We start from the raw sequence: 15,673 nt of genomic DNA, 5'->3' as shown, positions 1-15,673 counted from the left end.
GCTGGGATGCAGACAGAACGTCTGGACTAGTCCTAAGGAGAACAATTGATGCTTAATTGGCTTCCCCTACTTCCAAGGATAAGGTAGCAGTGAGCCCCTCCTAAAATTAACCCCTTACACTACTTTGTGATGTCACAGGGTCCCCAGCTGTTCCATGCTTCCTGTAGAGGAAGGAGGGGGGAGAATGAATGCAGCTCAAGCCCTCTCACCTGTATCCTAGACACCACCTGATCTTTACCCATAACCCTCCTGGCTTCAGTTTAAGGACAATGAATAACATTACTTCAAGTCATCAATATATAATACAAAATATACATATTTAAATTGAATTACAATGTCCCCTTAACCACATGTAATTGGACAATGCAGTTGTAGTCTGATGAGCTGGGGAAACAAAAGAAGGGCTATACAAAGTATTTGCTATAATTCACATATCACACTCGTTTTGTCACACTGTTCTACCAACATTCAATATAATACGTTGCAGCACTACTACTTTCTCCTGTGTTATTATTGATGCTTGTAAGCCATGAACTTATCCTAAGAATATTACTGTGTTCTGCCTCCACCATCCTCTATAGTAGAGGCAAGGGATCTGCAAAACACCCTCAGAGCCGTGACAGAGAGATCTATAGCGTTGGTTGCACTTGCCATATCTTGCACACCTTGCCGCAAAACAGGGAGGTAAAGCTTTTTTCCTTTTGATCCACAAGACTTTCTGGTGGTTATTTTTTTTCATTTCGACTAAAGTGGCAAATGGAAGGAGTTGCTCAAAGATATTTATTTCTGTAATGAATCTATAAGAAAGGTGTTAAATTTGTATGTACTTGTTGATTAAGTATGTCCCCTACAATAGAATTAGTCCTTGCAATTTGGGATACTGTTTTTTTTATCCCCAATAGCAACACTGATAGAAACACTCTCAGATGTTGTTGTTCCCTTAAACAAGGCTGAACAGGGTAGGTAGGACTAATATATTCTGGCATGTTGTGTCTAAGCTCACAGACCTAGCAATCCCAATTTAGATTGCCTTCACAGTCAGTTAAACATATTCTGCATAGCAATGCTTTCTGTGAAGGTTTATTTAGTATGGCCAGAAAGAACACATCAAAGGTTCGAAGTTCTCTTGGAAAATCAACGGAAGGACAATCCTAAACTGCAGCATACACAAGACATAGGGGCTTTGGGAATAACCTCTGTAGTGATGGACTCCATAATCAATCAACGTCAAGAAAAGAGAACATGATTAGGAGCCAAGAAATGTTACTGAAAGCAGAAACCTTTACATTTTTGTTTTACGACATACATAAGCTGAAAATAAAAGACAAGTGTTTAAATTAATTGCTTTCTTAAACTCTAGCATCATCTACTTGACGACGTGTGATGATCCATTAGTAGAAAACACTTAACGATCGTGTTGATTAATTTCACATTTACACTGTGTTCTGACAGTTTTCCGGTCACTAAAAAGTTGGTGAATTAATTTGTACAAAGTATTGAAATTCTTAACAAAGATCTCTTCAATGATGGATTGTGATGATGATGATGATGATGATGATGGTGTGATAATGGCGATAATGGTGTGGGTGATTATGGTGGTGATAATGAATATTATGATGGTCGTGATGATGTTGATGATGGTGGTGATGATGGTGATGATGGTGGGGATGAGGATGGCAGTGATAATTATGATGATGATGGTGATGATGGTCGGGATGAGGATGGTGGTTATAATGATGGTGATGATGGCGGATATGATGGTGATGATTATGATGATGATGGTGGTGATAATGATGGTGTAATGATGGTGATGATGTTCATGGTGGTGATGATGATTGTGATGATGATGATGAGATGATGATAATGGTGGGGATGATGATGGTGGAGTTGATGGTGATGGTTATAATGATGATGGTGGGGATGAGGATGGTGAAAATGGTGATAATGATGATTGTGGTGATGATGGTAAGGATGCTGATGGTGGGGATGATGGTGATGATGATTGTGGTAATGATGGTGATGATGGTGGGGGTGATGAGGGTGATGATGATTGTGGTAATGATGGTGATGATGATGGTCGTGATAATGATGTTGATGATGGTGGTGAAGATGGTGATGATGATGTTGGGGATGATGATAGTGCTGATAATGATGATGGTGGCAACGGTAGGGATTATGATGGTGGTGATAACGAGGAATATGATGATGGGGATCATGATGGTGATGATGGGGGTGGTAATGATGATGGTTGTGATGATGACGGTGGTGATTATGGTGGTGATGAGGATAGTGGTGATAATGATGTTGGTGATGTGGGGATAATGATGGTGGTGATGATGGTGATAATCATGATGATGATGATGATGATGCCGATGATAGTGGGGGTGATGATGATGGTGATAATGATGGTGATGATGATGGTGGTGATAATGATGATGGTGATATTGATGGTGTGATGATGGTGCTGATGATGATGATGATGATGATGATGATGGTGGTGATAATGATGGTGGTGGTGGTGATAATGATGGTGGTGGTGATGCCGATGATGGTGATGATGATGGTGATGATGATGCTGATGATGATGGTGATGATGATGATGGTGATAATGATGATAGTGGGGATGATGATGATGGTGATAATGATGATGATGGTGATGATAATGATGATGATGATGATGATGGGGAAGATGATAATAATGATGATGGGGTGGGAGAGACATGACCATTGGAAGGCGCAAAACACTATCCCTGCGGTTTACTGCTCATAATATCTGTAACTTTTTTTCACTTGTGAAATGTTGGACGGTGATAACGTTTTGATATAATACTACGTCATAATTGTTTAGTTTAGTAGAATGTATTATAGCTGTGAAATACTTTTGCATAAGAAAATAACTTTTCCGTTGAGAAGATCCTTGACGATATTTTAATTTAACATCTGTTAGAACTAGCTAACTGGAACACACATTCTAATTACACCCCATAAAGTCTGACACTTCATCCTTCCTCCGTCGTATGATAAATGGACTATCAGTTTTCATGCCCTGTTATTCCAACGTAATTCCTTTAGGCATATATCAATAGTTAATGCATCTTAATAACACGCTATATGTATTCCAATAACTATTTGCTTATTTTCCTATGACCTAAACCGGTCTAATGAGCACCGATATATGCAAATATGAAATATTGCTTAATTAAATAAAAAAAATTAAATTTTGCAGATGATTTATTGCACATTAATGTCGTTTGTCTTTGGTGCCGCCTGTCTATTTATAATGAGGTTTCAGTCCATCACCCAGCTTCGCCTTCAGTGGGTTGTGCAGGAAAAACCTGCAATTTGTCCTAGTGTCCTTTCAGATGTTAAACGAAAAGATAGTTACCTCTCCGCTCAAGTTATAAATTAACTCTTATGGCCAGAGGTAATTTTTTATCTTGTTGCCAATCAGTTTTAACTGTTGTTCTATGTGCTGGTTAAAGTGATAATAAACACTTTTTTATGTATGCAAGTGAATTTTATATTTCTTCATGACAGGATACAATTAATGTTGAAGCAGGAACTGGGGCAGAGACAGGAACAAACAGGTCAGGAAACAGGATACAAGAGCATGAGTGTCAAATGCTATCCTGGCAATGAGTGCATGGCCAGTGAGGGTTTTAAATAGTGAAGCTGACAGGGGCAGACACATGTATAAAAAATGTTGAACTATCATGGATGTCTATAAGTGTGGCTGCAAGAGGAGATCTCAGAAAGTTTGAAAGAGATGACCATTGGATGGAAACACATATTCTAGTATCGGAATATCCATGCATTCATTCCTACTGATAGGCAAATCAGGTGAGCGATGGCAGATCAGGTGTCTACAAATGTCAGCCTGTGGCACGCTTGTGAGTTAAGTGGTGGAGAGAGCGCAAGCAATGGATTAGAGTAATGTAAAGCAATAGATGAAGGTGATATGATCAGATGTATCATCCTTCACCAAGCGAGGTATCTTCAACTCTAGCTTATTCCTGGGGGTAAATGTATCAACCTGAGAGTTTTCCAGTGGGTTTGAAAAACCAATCAGATTCTAGTTATCATTTATCTAGAACATTACGACTGCTTACACTTATAGAGGTGAATCAGGGGAGGCAAGGAGCGTGCAAGCGTAGGGCAGGTGCTATAAGGACACATTCAAGTAAATGCTAATGTGTGATAAACTGGAGTGGTTAATACACAATTAGCTAATCATCATCATTGCTTATCTTGTTGCCAGCCATAATTTTAAATATACTCCTCTTGATAGATGTATCTTCGTGTGTGTCCACTTCTAATTAAGTCACATTTATGCAAACACACCCTTACTGTATATTTGCCCCCCTAACGTCCCCTGGTGTAGGGAGATGAATGTCAGCGATACCCAAAATTCTGCATACTGGCATAAACATACTAATTTTTGGAGTTGGTTAAAAATATTTAGTGTAGTCATGCCAAGGTTGTATTTGAGCCGATCATGACATCTAATAGTTGGATGAACAATGCAAACTTATTTGTCCAAAGATCTGGTCTTCTGGTAATAAAACTAATCCCTGAATCCTCTGTATGCAAGTCAGAAAGGGTAGCATCCAAAGCTACAAATATACAGAATATTAGTAAATGATGCTTTGGGATGTCTTGCGTCTAGTTTTACAGGAAGCGCAGAAATTAGGCCCTCGAGATGGCTGCATGTGCGTAACGGCAAACGTTTGCATCTTCTGATGGAAGAAACTATCAGACAATGGGCAGATTGGGGCTTTCCTTTCTCTTATATTGCAGCCACATGGAAAAATAAGTTTTGATTTCCCCAGAAGGAGAAAGGTCAAGGAAGAGAGGTAGATTTGGGTGTCTTCGGCATAGAGGAGGTATTAGAGGCTGAAGGAACATATTAGTTCACCAAGAGATAACCTATAGAGAGAAAAGCAGAGAACCAAGAACAGAGATTTGTGGAGTCTTGAGCTGCAACAAATAGTGTGAGTGGAGGGGAGGATGTGTCAGCAGTAGAGACACTGAAAGAGTATTTAGAAAGGTAGAAGGTGAACCAGAAGAGTACACTATCATAAAGGTCGAGGCAGTGAAAAGTGTGCAAGAGAAGAGGGTGGTCAACTGGATCAAAATCAACAGAGCGGTCAAGGAAGATGAGTATAGAGAAGTGATCCTTCGACTTAGCTGTGAGCAGATCATTGGTCACTTTACTGAGGACAGTCTCAGTGGACAGTAGATAGTGAAATCCCAATTACAGAGGGCTGAGGATCAAATGAGAGGAGAGAAGCTGTTAGGTCTCGTGCTTTATCAGTTCTTGACTTACCCTGCGGTTGGTCCACAAGTTTCATGCCGGTGTCTCAATTAATAACATGCATCAGAGCATGGACCAATGACCTGCTGCTAGTAATTAGTTGTTACATGTTCATGCCTATATAAGCAGCTTCCTGGGAACAACACAATACCAATTTATTGAGAGTCTCTCCTTAAACCAGCATTTTGCATCCTGTTGTCACCTTGCTGCCATATTCTGTCTGTCTCTTGGCTTGCAGATGACTGCCCTTTCTAGCTTTGACTACTGGCTATTGTATGACTTCTTCACTGGATTTGAGACCCTGACTTTTGGACAACTATCTCCTCTGGCTTTGAACCCTGGCTCTCAGACGAATACCTTCTCTGGCTCTGGATCCCTGGCTAATCCCTGGACATGCTGCTACATGATACTCACTCTCTGTATTTAAATGTACAGTACCTCTTCTCACTAAAGTCTCTTCCTGTGTTTTCCTGCTACTGGAATCCAACAACAAAATATTTATAAACATAAATCCTAGAGACCTGACACCAGCCTCTCAAGCAGTTTGGAGGCAAAGGGGAGGAGAGTAAAAGAGCGGTAGTTGGAGACACAGGTAGGGTTGCAAGATAGTTTATTGAGGGTAGATGTAATATTTTTAACTGAATATGCCACACAGGAGTTATATGGAACTTACAACTTGGCACCTAAGTCTAAAGAAATACATCTGAGTAACATTGTTGATTTGGAACCCCACCTACCTACAATAAGGACTTTAATAGGACTTCCTTCTTAAGGACACATTGGTCTTATTCCATTATGATAACGTAAAGTTTTTAATCCAAATTTTATTTCAAATTTTATATATGAGCTCTTTCAACTGTTCTATAAATTGAGAGATACATTTACTCATACACGTGATTGATATCTTATAGTGGGTATATACCTTGTGCTTGTTGTATTGGATTGTCTATTGTTCCTATTAGCAGCAGAGACACTTACATTTCTCTTATTCTGTGCAGCACAGACCTTCAGATGTGTTTATTTTAAAGGAAAACCGATATGACTAAATGAACTGAGGTCACACTCACACCTACTTCTAGCCACAATGTGGCCCAAAATACATGACTGTGCAGCATCAATTATCCTCCACTCCCATAATGACATAACCGTAACTCATCAAACCTATTTATATATGAGTATATGACTTGCAAATATGTCTTTCTCCATGCTTTAAGCCGATTCCGGGTTCTCCTCATGATCGTATAAGACAGAATCCTTCATGACATATAAGCTATCTCATTTTACTTAGATATTTAAAGCTATTTCAGGCCATGCCATTATATACTTAAAATAATTTTTGTTAGAATAGATATAGAAATTTTGTTTCTTACTGTATCTGAACACACTCTCAGCAAACCTTCCCTTTCTTCCTTCCTCCAGTTTTAAACAAAAAAAACAATCAAATGAGAAACACTATCTCACTTAGTACTGAAGACTTTAATGACGGCTATGATAAAAAGGTGTCAGAACACACAGTGCATCGCACCTTGCTGCGTATGGGCCTGTGCAGTAGCAGACCGGTCAAAGTGCCCATGCTGACCATTGTCCATCGCTGAAAGTGCCTACAACAGGCACGTGAGCACCAGATCTGGACCATGGAGCAATAGAAGGTGGCCTGCTCCGATGAGTCATATTTTCTTTTACATCATGTAGATGGCCGTGTGTGTGTGCGCGCCGTTTACCTGGGGCAGAGATGGCACCAGGATGCACTATGGGAGGAAGGTAAGCCAGCAGGGGCAGTGTGATGCTCTGGGCAATTTTCTGCTGGGAAACCTTGGATCAGGACATTCATGTGAATGTTACCTTGACACGTACCACCTACCTAAACATTGTACAGACCAAGCACAACCCTTCACGACAACTGTATTCTCTAAAGGCAGTGGCCTCTTTCAGCAGAATAATTTGCCCTGCCTCTCTGCAAAAACTGTTCATTAAGTGTTTGAGGAACATAGCAAAGAGTTCAAGGTGTTGAATTTGTCTCTTGTTGTACCAGCTGGTCCCGTATAATTGGGACACTCTTGTTCTCAGTATTCAACTCAGTGAACTGTTCCTGAGACAGCCATATCTCCGCTGGGGATTGGAGAGCTACTAGCTGAGTAGCAGAAAGGAGTAAGATAACTCTGTCCAGGTTTGAATACACAGGCAGTAGTAGAGGCTTTGGTTTGATTTTGCAGGTAAACTTCCTTTTATTATCTTGCATGTTGCACTAGTCTGTGATGACAGTGAGAAACTCGGCTCATTGATGGCATTGAGACAAATAACACAGCAAACAAGCAGGCAGGTTTGGTGGACTAGTAGCTTGGTGCTCTACTAACATTACTGTTAACGGAGCTAGGGAGAGTTCTTGGTTTGAGTCCTAAGGCAGGTTTAAATTTTAGGCATTTGAATGTTGCAGAAGGCTGCTTTTTAACATTGAGAAAAATATCCATAAACACTGACAGCAAAAGCTAACTTAGTTGTCTAGAAACCCAGTACTCACCTGGCCATGATGAAGATGGTTAGAAGCCAGGTACTCATTTGGCTGTGATTGTGGAGGTTGTTACTTGAATCCCTAGGTGTGTTCTCTCTTACTACCATAAATGTTGCACCAGGCTGTTTTATGACAGTAAGAAAAGTACATGAGTTGGCCCAGCAAACCAGTGATAGTGAAGTCCCATGTCTGAAACTGCAGACAGGTATCATGTTAGTACTTAGGATATTGCACATGCTTGGTGACATTTAGAGAAGTATTACCTCCTAAACATACTGTGCTGGGTCACTGGACTAGTACCCATGTGCTCTACTAGCAGATATGTTAAAGTCCTGGTTTATGTTTCCCCCAGACAGCATTGTTAGTATCTTGGATGTTGCTCCAGGCTGGTTGATGACAATGAGCATAATATCCCCTCATTCTTAGCAGACAAGCTGCCTCTGAAGATTAGTGTCCAGATTCTCTGTTTACAACTAATGGTGGAGTCTCTGGTTTGAACCCCACGACAAGCTACTTTTAAATACCTCACATGATGCACCAGGATGAATTATGACACTGAGGATGTTCACTTATTAAGCTGGCTCAGAGGACTAGTGACCTGGTTCTCTCCTTGTAGAGATGATTGTGGTCTTAGTTCAAACCACCAAACAGCTGTAGGTTTTTGTACCCTGGATTTTACACCTGACTTGTTGAAGACATTGGGAAAATATCTCAATCCTCACTTACAGCACAGTTTGGCTCAGACAACTAATAGCTATGTGTTCTCCTGTCTGCAGATGGTCCTGGTTCAAATACCCCTTAGGACATTGTTTGGGGCACCTGGCTGGATCATGTCATTGAGAAGAGTCTTCCTATGTACCTGAAGTATGTCTTCATTCAAATTGAGGGCATAAAAAAGTGGGTAAGCAGTAAAGTGCCCAACTGACAGCAGAGTTCTGAAGAATGTTGAGTAAAAATGTACTTAAGTGGTAAGAAAGAACTGTACTTTTGAAAAGTTGGCTGTTAGTTTCTTTCGAAACCCCACACAGCCAGGTTTTTAAATAATGCTAGACAACTCTATTAATACATCATCACTTCAAGGAGAGAACCCACTGAGCAGGCATGATGACAGAGAAACCACCAAACCTGTCTGGGGATTCAAACCAGGACCTCCAACATCACAGTCAGCAATCTGGCTACTAGTCAACTGAGCCACCAAGCCAGTACATGATGTGAGCAGCAGTGTGTCTTTATCAATGACATCAAGGGTCCTGGAGCAAAATCAAAGGAATTGTAAATGTTACCAGGCTGGGGATATGAACCTGGGAACCCATATAAACTCTAAACAGATCTCCTGCTGACTGCACCACCAAGCTAGATGATATTGCAAGCCTTTTCTCATGGACTTCATCATGCCTGTTGCAATATGAAATGTGCTGAAAAGGAATGCACTTGGAATCCACAGCAGGACTGACTGTCCATGGGCATCTCACTACTAGTCATCTGAGCTAACTTATCTCAATGTCTTCAATCAGCCTGATGCAACATTCAATTTACTAAAATGAAGCCAGACAGGGGATTCAAACCAGAGACTCCTCTGTCACTGAAAGTAAAGAACCTGGCAACTAGCCTGCTGAGCCATTTTTGCTCTTTGAAAAAGTTTGGAGACTTCTCTCACTGTCTTCAATGAGTAACTTTGTATCAGGCATTGGCCATGTTTCTAAACTGAAAGTCCCAGCAAACCGTAAAAAAACATCAAAGAGTAAAAATGGCTCAGCAGGTTAGTTGCCAGGTTCTTTACTTTCAGTGACAGAGGAGTCTCTGGTTTGAATCCCCTGTCTGGCTTCATTTTAGTAAATTGAATGTTGCATCAGGCTGATTGAAGACATTGAGATAAGTTAGCTCAGATGACTAGTAGTGAGATGCCCATGGACAGTCAGTCCTGCTGTGGATTCCAAGTGCATTCCTTTTCAGCACATTTCATATTGCAACAGGCATGATGAAGTCCATGAGAAAAGGCTTTCAATATCATCTAGCTTGGTGGTGCAGTCAGCAGGAGATCTGTTTAGAGTTTATATGGGTTCCCAGGTTCATATCCCCAGCCTGGTAACATTTACAATTCCTTTGATTTTGCTCCAGGACCCTTGATGTCATTGATAAAGACACACTGCTGCTCACATCATGTACTGGCTTGGTGGCTCAGTTGACTAGTAGCCAGATTGCCGACTGTGATGTTGGAGGTCCTGGTTTGAATCCCCAGACAGGTTTGGTGGTTTCTCTGTCATCATGCCTGCTCAGTGGGTTCTCTCCTTGAAGTGATGATGTATTAATAGAGTTGTCTAGCATTATTTAAAAACCTGGTTGTGTGGGGTTTCGAAAGAAACTAACAGCCAACTTTTCAAAAGTACAGTTCTTTCTTACCACTTAAGTACATTTTTACTCAACATTCTTCAGAACTCTGCTGTCAGTTGGGCACTTTACTGCTTACCCACTTTTTTATGCCCTCAATTTGAATGAAGACATACTTCAGGTACATAGGAAGACTCTTCTCAATGACATGATCCAGCCAGGTGCCCCAAACAATGTCCTAAGGGGTATTTGAACCAGGACCATCTGCAGACAGGAGAACACATAGCTATTAGTTGTCTGAGCCAAACTGTGCTGTAAGTGAGGATTGAGATATTTTCCCAATGTCTTCAACAAGTCAGGTGTAAAATCCAGGGTACAAAAACCTACAGCTGTTTGGTGGTTTGAACTAAGACCACAATCATCTCTACAAGGAGAGAACCAGGTCACTAGTCCTCTGAGCCAGCTTAAGTTTATGTAAGTGAACATCCTCAGTGTCATAATTCATCCTGGTGCATCATGTGCGGTATTTAAAAGTAGCTTGTCCTGGGGTTCAAACCAGAGACTCCACCATTAGTTGTAAACAGAGAATCTGGACACTAATCTTCAGAGCCAGCTTGTCTGCTAAGAATGAGGGGAGATTATGCTCAATATCATCAACCAGCCTGGAGCAACATCCAAGATACTAACAGAATGCTGTCTGGGGGGAACATAAACCAGGACTTTAACATATCTGCTAGTAGAACACATGGGTACTAGTCCAGTGACCCAGCACAGTATGTTTAGGAGGTAATACTTCTCTAAATGTCACCAAGCATGTGCAATATCCTAAGTACTAAAATGATACCTGTCTGCAGTTTCAGACATGAGACTCCACTATCACTGGTTTGCTGGGCCAACTCATGTACTTTTCTTACTTTCATAAAACAGCCTGGTGCAACATTTATGGTAGTAAGAGAGAACACACCTAGGGATTCAAGTAACAACCTCCACAATCACAGCCAAATGAGTACCTGGCTTCTAACCATCTTCATCATGGCCAGGTGAGTACTGGGTTTCTAGACAACTAAGTTAGCTTTTGCTGTCAGTGTTTACTGATATTTTTCTCAATGTTAAAAAGCAGCCTGGTGGCAAGCAGTAAAGTGCTCAACCAACAGAGAGTTCCTTTGTAAAAGATTGGAACCTAAGAAAGAAATGTACTTTTGATAAATTGGCTGTTAATTTCTTTAGAAACCCCACAGCCAGGTTAATTAAATAATGCTAGACAAGTATATTAATATATTGAATACATGGGGAATACTTCAAGAAGAGAAGCCACTGAGCAGGATGATGACAGAGAAACCATCAAACCTGTCTGGGGATTCAAACCAGGACCTCTAACATCACAGTCAGCAATCTGGCTACTAGTCAACTGAGCCACCAAGCCAGTACATGATGTGAGCAGCAGTAAGACCTTTTTCTTAATGCCGTCAATGGCCCTGGAGCAAAATCAATGGATCTGTAAAAGTTACCTGTCTGGGGAATCGAACAAGGGAACCCACATCAATTACAAACAGATCTTCTATCTACTGCGCCACCAATCTAGAACACTTATTGAGGATATTGAGAGACTTTTCTCATGGACTTCATCTAGTCTGTTGCAACATGAAATGTGCTAAAAAGGAAGCAACTCAGAATTCAAAGCAGGATTTCTTCCATGATTGTCCATGGACATCTCACTACTAGTCAACTGAGCTAACTTATACTTATACTTTTTTAATGTCTTCAATCAGCCTGCTGCAACATTCAATGTACTAAAATTAAAGCAGACGAAGGATTCAAACTAGACTCTCCTCTTTCACTGTAAGCAAAGACCCTCTCTACTAGCCCATTGAGCCATTCCTTTCTTTAAGGAAGAGGTGAGACTTTTCACACTGTCATCAATCAGTAGCTTTATATTAGGACTGGGCCATGATTTTGAACTGTAATTCCCAGCAAACTTCTGATTCACCATCAGTGGAGAGAGTCCAGCCACAACTGGAGTCCTCTATTTCTCTGACTGCAAAAGCCTTTGGTATCTGATTATCTTATATTTCTACATAGGTACCTTTAGAGCTTTGAAACTATGGTGTCAAATCATTCTGCTCTGTGGTGGGGTTTGTACATGTTAAGATCTATAGGACGGGGAAGGTGACAAGTGATATGTGGAGTGATGATGATGATTTTGGTGTGACCACCTCTCCAACAGACAATTTGTGGCTGGGGGCAGTTTGTGGTAATGGTTAAAGAGAGACCTTTGGGGCCTCCTCACACTTGGGGCAGTTAGTGACAGACACAAATATTTAAGTTATGTATAATGAATTTATAAGTAAGTTAGATACAAACCTGAAAATACCTTACTGTGTGATGAATTTCAGATATTACTATATAAGGTAGACATAAAGGGCCTGATTCATTAAGGAACGTAAATGCCAATACGTGCCGTATTTTGCGTAAAGCCGCTCTGCACCAGAAACAATCCATACGCCAGTGAGTACAGCAAGGTCAAATTTATCTTCGAGTGCAATAGACCCTACTACTGACTACAGTATCAGGGGGCGGATCGAGAAGGGAAACGGGCGTATGCATGTAGTCTATGTACAGTAAGGATGTGTCAAGCTCGAGCGCAATCAGCAGCATCAGATTCAAGCTTTGGGCATCTCAAAGCTACAAGATTTTCTGTCATATCACTTGCAACCAGCTACAGGTCTGGTGTAAGTGCCAATTACTTGCAATGATGGTCGCATATGCACGCTAGAACATGTGTTTGCAACCAGGAACAAATGTAGAACACGCATTTTATGTACAGTAGACATTAATAAAACCCGAATAATTGTATTTTATGGAGAGAAAAGAAATGTAATTTTTATTTTATATTTTCTGTCATTATTAACTATAACATGTGACATTAATTGAAAATTTTTTCTGTGCGTGACTTGATATTCAACATATGTATTATTATTATTATTATTATTATTATTATTATTATTATCCTCTTTACTTATAAGGCGCCACAAAGGGTCCGCAGCGCCGTACATTAGATATACAGAAAACAGAGAACCAAGACACAAGATGATACAAAAATATATACAAACACAGGTGACAGGGTAAAGAAAATCAGATTATTTCTGGGACAGATAGTGAAAGGGATGGTAGAAATCAGCGAAAAGAAGGCCGAAGCTTAAGGAAACAGGGAAAACAGGGCTAGGGAAGCCGGCCAAGAGGTACAGAGGGTGAAGGAACAGTAGAAGAAGCACACAAGGAAAGAGGGCCCTACTCCTGAGAGCTTACATCCTAAAGGAAAGGGGGAGACACAAATAGGGTGGTACTAACTGGGGGAGAGAGCCAGGACAAGGAAGTTAGGATGAGGACTGATAGACTTGAATAAAGAAATGAGTCTTAAGGGCACGCTTGAAGCCTTTGAGAGTAGATGCTAACCTGATGGAACGTGGAAGATCGATCCACAGCTGGGGAGCAGCCCTGGCAAAGTCCTGAAGAGGAGAGTGAGAGGAGGTGATCAGTGAAGTAGTGAGGCGGCGGTCACAGGCAGAGCGGAGGGGGCAGGTAGGAGTGTAGGTAGAGGTGAGATTGGAGATGTAGGGAGGGGAAGATTGACTAAGAGCTTTAACGGTGAGGGTGAGGAGTTTAAATTTAATTCTGTAGGGTATGGGGAGCCAATGTAGTGACTGTTGGAGGGAGACTGCAGAGACAGAGCGGCGGGAGAGAAAAATGAGGTGGGCAGCAGCATTGAGGATAGACTGAAGAGGGTCAAGGCGAGAATATTGGTTGTATCCTGCAGTGTATTGTCTGTTATACAGAGCTGACCTAGACTCGTATTCATCAACAGAGGTAGGGCCAGCATAAGGGCCACATGGGCCTTAATTAAAACTATAACTAAAACTATAAAGGGCTTATTGTGAGAAGTGCCGTCCCACCGGAGGTGTGGCCAATGATGTGTGCGTGTGGCCAGCTGTGGGTGGGTGTGGCCAGCACCATGGAGGTCATAGTTTGCACTTCTCTCCAACCACCTACATCTCCCTCCCATCCTCCCTTACATGAAGAGAGCACCACTAACTGGATCACACATCATGTATGTAACGTGAAGAGTGGAAATACGTCCCAGCTGTCCCTCATGCCGGGACAAGCTCCTGGAAAATCAGGATAGTCCCCTAAAATCAGGACTATCGGGACAGCTGGGAGGTAAAGGTATGTTATTTTATTGACCATTGAAGACAAAAATACAAACAATGGTTGATTCTTTTTATTTCTAAAGTGCTTTCACAGAAACATACATGAATAATGATAATTTTCAGGTATTTAACATTGAACAAAGTGGAGGGGGCTGAAAACTTAAGAAAAATAAATAAAAGAATAAACCTTGAATCTATGTATAATATATATAAACAAACTGTCTATTGTATATATCTATATTGATCCTAATATATAAACATTCACTGTCCACTGTATTAGGTACCTGAACACCTGCTAGGTAATGCAAATATCTAATCAGCCAATCATGTGGCAGAAGCTCAATGCATAAAACCATGCAGACATCAGGGGCTGGCTGGGCTGGGGGGGGGCAGGGGGACATCTGCTCCCCGGGCCGGTCCCATAGTGGGCTAACTTGGGCTGGGTCACTGGTCCACCTGCATTTTTTTCCTTTAAAATGTTCCTATAAGCTGAAGAGTCCAGTCTTGCTCCCTGGGCTAAAATTCACCAGCTCTCCCCTGGCAGACATGGTCAAAAATTTCAATTGTGGCTCAGACTAAACACCAGAATGGAGAAGAAATGTGATCTAAGTGACATTCACTGTGGAATGATTGTTGGTGCCGGACGGGTCGTTTCAGTACCTCAGAAACTGCTGATCTCTTGGGATTTTTACACACAACAGTCTGTAGAGTTTGCAGAGAACGGAACCAGAGCGGCAGTTCTGTGGGTGGAAACACCTTGTTAATGAGAGACGTCTGAAGAGAATGGCCAGTCTGGTTCAAGCTGATAGGAAGGTGATAGTAACCCAATTAACCAAGGGTGTTATGCAGAAGAACATCTCTGAATGCACAGCACATCCAACCTTGAAGTGGATGTGCTACAGCAGCAGTACACCACACAGCACCCTTGTGACCACCACACAATACATGGCACACTTGCGGCCACCACACAATACAAAGCACGCTTGCGGCCACCACACAATACATAGCACACGTGCAACCACCACACAATACATAGCACGCTTGCGACCACCACACAATACATAGCACGCTTGCGACCGCTAAACAATACATAGCACACTTGCGACCACCACACAATACATAGCACGCTTGCGACCACCACACAATACATAGCACGCTTGCGACCGCTACACAATACATAGCACACTTGCGACCACCCCACAATACATAGCACGCTTGCAACCGCCACACAATACATAGCACGCTTGCGACCACCACACAATACATAGCACGCTTGTGACCGCTACACAATACATAGCACACTTGCGACCACCACAC

This window comes from Mixophyes fleayi, chromosome 11 (assembly GCF_038048845.1).
Source record: "Mixophyes fleayi isolate aMixFle1 chromosome 11, aMixFle1.hap1, whole genome shotgun sequence".
Taxonomy (NCBI): Eukaryota; Metazoa; Chordata; class Amphibia; order Anura; family Limnodynastidae; genus Mixophyes; species Mixophyes fleayi.
This window is presented reverse-complemented; position numbering follows the sequence as displayed.